General features: G+C 32.3%; 1 long non-coding RNA gene across 2 annotated transcripts; it reads right to left on the bottom strand.

Moving 5' to 3' along the window:
* Window positions 1-6,994: 6,994 nt before the first annotated feature.
* On the bottom strand, window positions 6,995-8,668 carry LOC130451965 (uncharacterized). 2 transcript variants are annotated; one of them, XR_008910808.1, is made up of 3 exons: window positions 7,991-8,668; window positions 7,434-7,895; window positions 6,995-7,318 (listed from the first exon to the last, which is right to left on the bottom strand). It is a non-coding gene; the product is annotated as an uncharacterized LOC130451965 (long non-coding RNA). The 2 variants fall into 2 exon arrangements; XR_008910807.1 differs by having other exon boundaries at window positions 6,999-7,133; window positions 7,196-7,318; window positions 7,434-8,668.
* Window positions 8,669-9,478: the final 810 nt, after the last annotated feature.

The raw sequence follows: 9,478 nt of genomic DNA, 5'->3' as shown, positions 1-9,478 counted from the left end.
ATATTATAACATTCTGAAGAAAACATTCATAAAAATGTTTGTTTCCAATACCTTTTACGCTTATGTCACGTTTTGTAGATTTCATCATGCTTTGATCTTCTAGTTTTTTAAATGTGTACTCATCGCCTCTCATTGTGGTTATTATTATCGCTTATGAATACAGATATATTGAATGTCATTTCTCTTATAGATATAGCTGAAAAACTTTTGAGTGACCTTACCTTTTAATTGTTCTGTATCTCCTTCATACAGCTTAGACAATTTTTCAAATATTTCATCATTTACCAGTACAGCTCATAATATGTGTTATGTATGTATGTACAAATGTATGTTTTTATATATTCATAATCATGAATACTACTCGGTACCTATGCGGTTTATAACCAAGTCCATAATTCTATATGCTTTTAAAGTTATTCCACTTATGTTACAGTTTCCAGAAAAGTTTTTTGTTCTAATGAATTTTCGTTTTTAGTTTCGTAATCCGAATTATTTATTTATACAGTGAAAAGTCTCGGATCTATAACTTGTTGTTTTTAGTATTATTAGAATAAAAATATCCTTTTTATTGTTATAACTTAATATAAAGACAGATATGCAATAACCTAAACTGTCTAATATCACTAGGAGCCAACTTCACAGCGTACTAGCATGTTGCCATTTTAACTTTCAACACAAAAAATATTCTATGCAACGTTGTAAAATATTATTTTTGTTATAATACGTTGTCTAACATATACTGTAATAACATTGTATAAAGAATATTCTTTATACAATGGTTATACTATTATTATTCATATAGGTAAGACTCCTATATGGACAGTTGGTATTACATATATGTCTACATATTTTCATTTTATTTGTTTCAGATAGTTAAATCATCGTAATTATAGCGGTTTTATTTCGTGATGTACAACGCGAAAAATCGTTTTTTTCTTAAATATACGTAAAGATATCATCAATTGGTTAACGAGATAAACATTTCAAAGTGTTTGAATTTCAAAAGTCGACAATTGTCAAAAATATTTTTTTAAGTGAATGAAAGTAAGACGGTTAATAAGTGTTATTTGTATATTAAAATTGTAGAAGTTTTAAAATGCCGTCGACTTTGAGTAAAGAAACCAATTTGTATTACAAAAATTTGGTAGTGACAAAATTCAATAACTGGTTGAAAATGGTTAGGAGAAGAAAAAACAAACTTATAAAGACCAAAACTCAACGGTATCGTTCCAAGCTCCAAATGAGGAAAAAGATGCTAACGATACGAAGATTATCGTGACTCCTGCAGATAAGTTCGATGCATCACCACCAATGAACTGTAGCGACGCCAATTCCAAGGAAGTTCTAAACAGTAAAGATGCGAAAGAGGAGGAACATATGGATTTTTGAACGAGAGCTTCTACGAGAAAATGAGATTACTTCAAGAATTCAGAAACGTCGGTCTCTACGTGTATTGCGACTCTTGCGATAAGTATAGATACCTGCCGACGTGAAAGATCCCCTGGATCTATCTGACAAATGGTATTGTTGGATGAATCCAGATGGGAGGTATAATAGATGCGAAATCAAGGAAGAATCGATCGACGATAAAGAAAAGGAGTTGATGATATTTAATAAATATAACGCGGGTAGCATCGTCTGGGCGAAAATCGAAGGTTATCCATGGTGGCCGGCTATGGTGGAAGATGATCCGGAAATCGAGAATTATTTTTGCTTGAAAGATTCCTTAGAACCGGTAAGTCTAATATTTCTCTTGGTCACTTTCATTAGGTTAGTGTTGTAAGTACCATTTTTTTAGTTCATGTCACGTACAGGATGATTTTGTTTTAATATCGAAATTATTAAGTTACCTTATATACAGGGTGAATTTTTTATTTATTCTAATATTTCATTTGAAGTGGAAATCGAAATAAATTTCAAGTTACCTTAAATAGAGTGCGATTCTTTTTATCAACTGAAAGTGGAGAGTGGGAAATTTGTAAACTCGTATACAGCTTTATTTTTTTTTTAATTTGTAAATTTTGATGGCCATATACAGGGTGATTAATCGACTTTTTTTCGTAATATATGTAAAGAAAAATATAATTTTCTTTTGCCTGTTATTTTGCCGTACGTCACATAAAGTCCGTTTGTGACAGATGATCTGTCACTGTCAGCGATGGGAAGCAGGGCATAACCTCGAATGTCGTGTTGTGTGATTGTGTGCTGAAAAACAATTTCATTTTTAAGTTTATTTTAATTTGTGATTTTGGAACAGACATTGTTAATAATAACATTAAATGTCGTTTCTTTTCTTACAGGTATGAAATATTTGTTTAGTACTAAATAGGTGCATACTTTTGTTTCATGTAATTTTTAGTTTACATGTTAATAACAATAAATCTGTTTTCTTACAGAGAAACACAATTGTGTTTGATTGACTGTGTCACCAAAACCACAGATGTATTGGAAATTGTCTTATAAAACGACATTTATTGTCAACAAAATGGAAAAGTTGAAGTTTACTTTTCAAGTGAAACCAACAACAGACGGAAAGTCAAACTATATGGCCATAACCGCAATTGTGACTGAAGATGAAAAATATTTCCTTATTCCTGAAGAATTCCAAGCTATTTCACAGCACACATATATTCAAACTTCGAAAACTTTTATCACAGTGAAAAATACATTAAAAAAAAGACATCAAACTAGAAGTGTTTGGATAAAAACAACAGAGGATATATTAAAAACATATGTTGATGAGGATGGCAATATGATTTTTCAGAACCAATTTCTAGAGGAAACTACCAAAGAACAATTGACTGTCGTAAGCAAAACGTGTTCAGAAGATCCTATAGCCAAAATTTTAGAGAAATTAATAGAAAACCAGGAGAAAAAAGAAAAACAAAGCATAAAGAAGCTAGCTGACAAGTATGTAATTGAAAAATTTGATGGAAAGAGTTCAAATGCAAATCAGTGGATGGAAGTATTTGAAAAAGAATGTGAAAGGTTCAATGTATTAAAAGACGAAGAAAGAATTGAAATCTTTAGATTATTTCTTGAAAAATCGTGCACTTTATATTATTATCGAAAAAATTTGAGAGCATTCCTTTGCTATTTTTCAAAGAGCATAAACTAGAAAATAATTATAATAATAATTTCAAATTATTCACAGTATCTGGTACAAGATGAGTAATTATTGAACTTACCACTGAATTTTAGAGTTGTTCTAATTCAATCAGAGTAATGATAGTCTTTCCTCTAAGAAATAATCCTTTGATAATTTGCAATTATTACAAATACCAAAATCAGTTGATATCTTAAAATCACTTCTTCCTGTAGTTTTTTGTATCTTTCGACCAAATGGATCAAATTACATATTTTGTTCAATACCTCTAGTGAGTTACTAATTCAATCAAATAACCATCTAATATCAAATTATACGCAGTAATATTTTGTTTGTTTGTTTGTTTTGTACAAATCACAAAGAAACTAGAGGAGTACATCGAAACCGGCGTCAGACAGTATAATAGTGAGTGTGGTGGTAGCAGTAGGTAGTAGTAAATGCAGCACACAAATTGTCCTCGCGTACTTTATGAAATAATCAACACTTTTCCATTCAATCAAACGTTTATTCCGTAATTGTATCCATTCGAGTTAAAGATCATTATTGGAGGTATCTTCGGCTCCATTTTCCAATTTTCCATACTTATACAATTCTAAATTATATATGATTGTATCAATCACGTTCAGAAAGAAATCATTTTCATTTACGTTTCAAACGATAAGCATTCTCACATTTTATTTGAACGTTTTAGCTAGTCTCCCTTATAATATTATAATATCTCAACCAAGTCACACACAATCAAAACTTTCCAGAACAGTTCTCCATTACTCGTTTACTTCGATTTGCACGTATAATGTTTAATTTGTTCAAAGTGATTAGATTGGTTAAATGGTAATTGCCTTAAAAGTACTTATTTAAAAACAAGTGATAAGACAAAATTCATTTATTAATAATTTATAATAATAAACATCTCAATGCAAAACTTAAAATTCTTAAAGTCAAACTCAATAACGAAAACATATATTTCTGGTGAGAAAATTAGACAAGCTACATTTGCATCTTATCGCCTATTCATATTGATAGCTAAAAAAGGAACAGAACACTCTGTACCCAAGCAGCACAGTGTCGTTACTATGACGTCAATTATAGGCCATTGGCGACCAATGGGAACGTCTAAAAAGACGTCTAAAATGACGTGATTATGACTGGTTAATGTCACATCCTACAGACGTCAACTAATGACGTACCTAGTCCGGCTGGTGAGACGTCAAAATGACGTACTTACTTTTGACAAATGACGTATAAGTAGGATTAAAAATATAAAAAATGCGTTCAAATTAATACCAGTTTATTACAAAATCTTAAAAAACTACATACTATTACCCTTATAGAACATAAAAGTTGAAATAAGGAATTACTAATGATGCAATAATGAAAATGACAACCATTCCTGCTTGAAAGGAAAAACAATACATTTCGAAAAAACTTTGTGGCAGTGCAATAACTCGATATACTCTGATAAATTTTGGATGCGATAAACATAGAATTCTTTTGAGTCGACAGGGTATTTGTAAAATGAACGGTAATCCTGAAACCTCCTACCTAATATAAAAACTGCTCCATTATTATCCACTACTATATTTTCTATTTTGAAAACCAGTCCTTCTAAGGTAAGACAAAAACAATTTGCTTCTGAATATGATGCAATAGAAAAAATAAAATCTTTATAATGAAGCTTTTTATACTGCTTGCAAGAGAAATTTGGCGTTGGTCCTAAGAAATGGGACAATTCACATTTACAGAAGTGTTCATCATCAGGTGAAGTAGAGTCATGTTTTTCGTACACTGTCATTTCAATTTCTTTTAAGCGTCTATTAATCTGTTGTAACGGTTTATTCGGAGACTGAACTAACGATTTTAAATGGTGGAGATAATTTTCAAATGGAAATGCTGACGAATTGTCTAGTGGCCCGAAATTTTCAACGTCATCTGCCAAATGTAATAAGGAATGTACATTGTAAACTAAGAACTCTAATCCGTAGATCTTTTCACTGTGCGTTACGAATAAATGCAAAAGTTGGCGCGCAAATGGAACTCCAAATTTTTCAATATGGCGTTTAGAAATAAGTATCATAATTGAACAATGAAATAGCAAAAAATGCTCATATATTGCCAAATCGACATTCCCGTACAAAGCAACTGGCCCAATATACAGTAAAAATGTTCGAAATTCCGTTGCTTTCCAATCTGCCAACTGAGACAAACTGCGCCCTTTCCGATTGAATTCTACTGGAATACATTTACTGAGAAAAACAATTTTTTCAGATACATTTTGAAATGCAGTAGAGCTCATTTTGGCTCGGCTTGCGCGTCCTGTCCAAATACGCAAAAGTTTTTTCATTACACCTAGACAAACTAGGTGCATATAGTCTAAAGAAAAGACATAGATCAAATCTATAGGAAGAGCTATTAGAGGAGATTCTCCATGATGATGAGATACATCAATTTTAGTCCGAAAAGATTCGTTGTCTCTCTTGTTAAAAGGTAAATTTTTGAAAATGACACGTCCCAGGTGTTCTCCAGAGTTATCGCACCTTTCACAGGAACTATACCCTGAATGGGTCTTCACACATTTCAGATATGCGCGCGCAGGAGCATCGCAAACAAAGCTGTGAACTTTTACTTCATATATTATTATTAATTTCAATTATTAATTTCAATGCCCGTGGTAAGTAAGTTCGATAACTCAATTAAAAAATCTTCTAAAAACGCTGACAATAAATTTGGTTTGCCACTTCCTAAAAAAGAACCAACAACAAACGGCTCACTCTTAAAATTTTTTACAAGTGCTAAAATGGGCCAGAGATCATGTTTCTGACCATTTCTATAAATGGGCAGTCCATCTACATTAAATGAAATGTTGATAATGCTGTACTGAGAAATATTAGGCACTGACAATAACTTTAATTTTAAAGCGTTAACAAGTCCAAAATGACAATATTCGCCATTTAACAACGATTTTGTTTTCGTTTCTTTGGGCGTTTTCAGCAGCGTTCGACTGTCTAACGGTAACTCATTATGGTATGGATACGCAAGATATGCAAGAGATGAGTAACTACTGTACGTCGAACGTACCTTGAAGCTGCCCAGTTTGACAATTTCGAATGCAAATCGCTAGGCGGCGGTTCATTAGAAAATAAATCGTTAGGGGGCACGTTACTGGAATAGGAAGTCAAATGGTTGTATAACGTCGCATCATTGAAGAGCAAATTTTCATTAGGCGAGTTTACATTAAAATCTAAATCTCTTGAGGAACAGGTGTCATTTTCACTTTCACACATTGAATCAGCAAAAAAAACGGATTCATTGGAATCATTATTAACTATTAAAGATGTATTATAACATTTCTGACTCACAGGTGCTAAATTTGCTTCTGCCACCCTTCTGTAGAGTTGTCTTTGACTAACAACACTTTTTTTCTTACGGGTTGCCATGCTGCTGCTTTTTCAATTTCTCTGGTGCATGTTTCAACCACACCTTGATGGTATCTTCTATTTCTTTCTGACTGACTAGAGGGGAGCTTTTTCTTACAGCACCTAAAAATGTTGTTTCAGATTAATAATAAGTATGCACCTACAAGTGAAAACACTTACCAATAATCACATCCTTTACGTTTAAGTTTTTAAAAGCCTTTTTCTCACCTCGTTTGCCACAAAAATTCCAATTAGTTGCAAGAGAATAAGTGAACAAAAAATTTAAAATGCGGTTTGTATGTCCAGTAAAATCTCTCCCTCCAAAAGTCGATAGATATGCCGACTGGAATCACATAATTTAAATTGTAAAATACATATTAAGTGGTACAGAACACCCACCAAAGCCAGGCAATTATTTTTTTCACTCAGGTATGTTTCCAATTTGGTAATATCCTCTTGAGGATTCAAAGGAAACTGTACGCCTATATCATCTGGTAAATCTGTATTACTGGCGTGATTGCCACTGCGATCTTGTTTTCGGATCCACTGCAAAATTTGATTGTTCTGTTCTCTAATGGTCTTCAATAAAGTGATTACATCATCTTGAGTGTTTGCTGGCATGGACAAAATATACCTTAGTACCAAAACAGTTTTTACATTATTTTTTGGTTTTTACCTCCATTACTTTCCACTACAGCTCTGATGTTGCTCTGTACATCAGTTGCTTTACTACTTGACGGATTATATGGTGACGAGTTCGAAACAGCAGCCTGGCAAAATGACTGATTTGACGCAGAACCTGTAAAATAGAGAATTAACAAATTCTCCTAGGAAATAATGGACATAAATAATAACTCACAGTTTAAAGTATACATTTTAAACAATTCATGCAAATGGACAATTATATTTTTTACCTCTAATAATTTGTCCTGAAGATTTAGTCAATTGAGTATCTTTTGCTGAATGTTGAGGTGGCAAATAATAAAGTTGATTTGTAGAATCACTATCCTCAAACGACCTTTGCGATTGTCCAGCTGAAGCTAATGGAAAAGTTTGAATTGGGCCAGAATAATCTAAAACAGTAGACAGTTAATAATTTATATGTGCCAGATATCTTTAAGTATAAATCTCATTACCAGATAATATGTTTGTAATAGACTTCCGTATTATTGGTTTTGGTCTAGGTAGGGGTTTCTTGTTTTTTGGAAAATCATCTTCTGATGATGACAGCACTTCTTCCTGCTCATCATCAGTGGAAAATTTCTTTGGACGTATTTTCCTTCGAGGTGAAATAATTGCTGATTCCTCAGCATCTGTAGTTAAATCTGAGGTAATTTCAGCCTTTTTAATTTTTTTCTCCGCAATCTTATAGTCGTCTAAAAACAAGTAATAAATACGAGTTTTTTGAAAAAAATCACAGATATTTAATAGAAAGTGATAAAGCAGTTTAGGTTTAGGCAGCAAAACTAACCAGTCTGGAAAAAAATTCGCTTAATTTGGTGAAGTTTCCAGCTGTTATCCTGGGGAGGCTCTTGTCCAGATTTTAATAATTTTATAAAATTTCCGGTTGTCTGTTTTGGCGGCCAAAAGACTTCTCGTTTAAGCGGTGTTAACCAGGCAGAGTGAACAAGAGAAATTCCACCATTGTTCTGGAATTCAACGCCAACGTAACAATTCATCTAAATAATAAAGACAGTTCCCAACACCAAAATTGTAATAAAATAATGCAGATTTATACTCACTTTGAAAAATTTGTTGCCACGGCCGAAATTAACAAGAATCACCCCGGAAATGCTAGAGTTACTTTTTGCTGCCGTCCGCCATTACGCGCACACGCGTTCACACCAGTAGTCCAGCACGCATGCGCCTGCACGTCTCGTATCGTATCGTGGCATTTCGATTAAAAACGCGCCAAAATTAAATCTTGGTCGACAGCCTCGACAGGAATCGATGCTAAAAATAATTGTTTCCTACTAATAAAATAGTTAAATAATTGTTAATTACAACATTCTCACTTCATCTTTAAATTCAAATTGCATTTCCACTTAAAACGTCAGTTTAGTATTTTCATTGCTAATTAATGAATTTATATTTATATCCATATTTTAGGTAAACAACAATTTAAAATGTACAATTTTTTATAAAGCACGTATAGGGCTTAGTTTTTGTAATAAACTTTCGTTCTAATTTTTTTTATAGTTGATTAAAAAGCACTTAAAACGACCGAAAACAAACGTACGAAAGACGTCTCTAGACGACGTCAAAATGACATCTGAAATGTCACGTCATATGGACGTCGCTTATTGGTCTACGACGTCGCCGACTAATAATGTCCAATAATTGACGTTATTATAACGACACTGTGCTGCTTGGGTAGGTTAGAATCTGAAGTTTCATTCACTGAGAAGGAAGCAAAAAAATCGGTCAAATTCACTGTTACAGTTTAAATAAAACAAACTTTTCACTTCAACTTGATGAAAGTACTGATGTTGCTGGCCAGGCTAATCTATTAGCCTTTGTTTTTTGTTTTCACATTACTTTCATCTTGTTTTTGACTTAAATTGACTAATAATTATAATAAATAAGCATATCCTCATTAAAAACCTATATGTTTGTCTCGAAGATTTGTTGGTACATGTCTATAGTAAATTTGTATTCAAATAAAACTAGTATTTGATATTATTTCTTTCAAACATTCTATGCTAGATAAAACAAAAACATAAATGAATACACCTACATAGCAATGTTGCATAGCTTATATTTTTTCATAAACATTCTCGCCAAAATTATTTTCTTGATCTTTGTTTAGATCAATTGTAGGAAATATTGTCCATTAACCAAATTTAGTGAGTACTAGAGCCACATTCTTATTGGTTTTTAATAATATTACGATGTATAAATAAATATTTTTGAAACGTAACATGTATCCAGATAATAAACAAATAAATTGTAAAATTTG

Source organism: Diorhabda sublineata, chromosome Y (genome assembly GCF_026230105.1).
Source record: "Diorhabda sublineata isolate icDioSubl1.1 chromosome Y, icDioSubl1.1, whole genome shotgun sequence".
Taxonomy (NCBI): domain Eukaryota; kingdom Metazoa; phylum Arthropoda; class Insecta; order Coleoptera; family Chrysomelidae; genus Diorhabda; species Diorhabda sublineata.
This window is presented reverse-complemented; position numbering and strand designations above follow the sequence as displayed.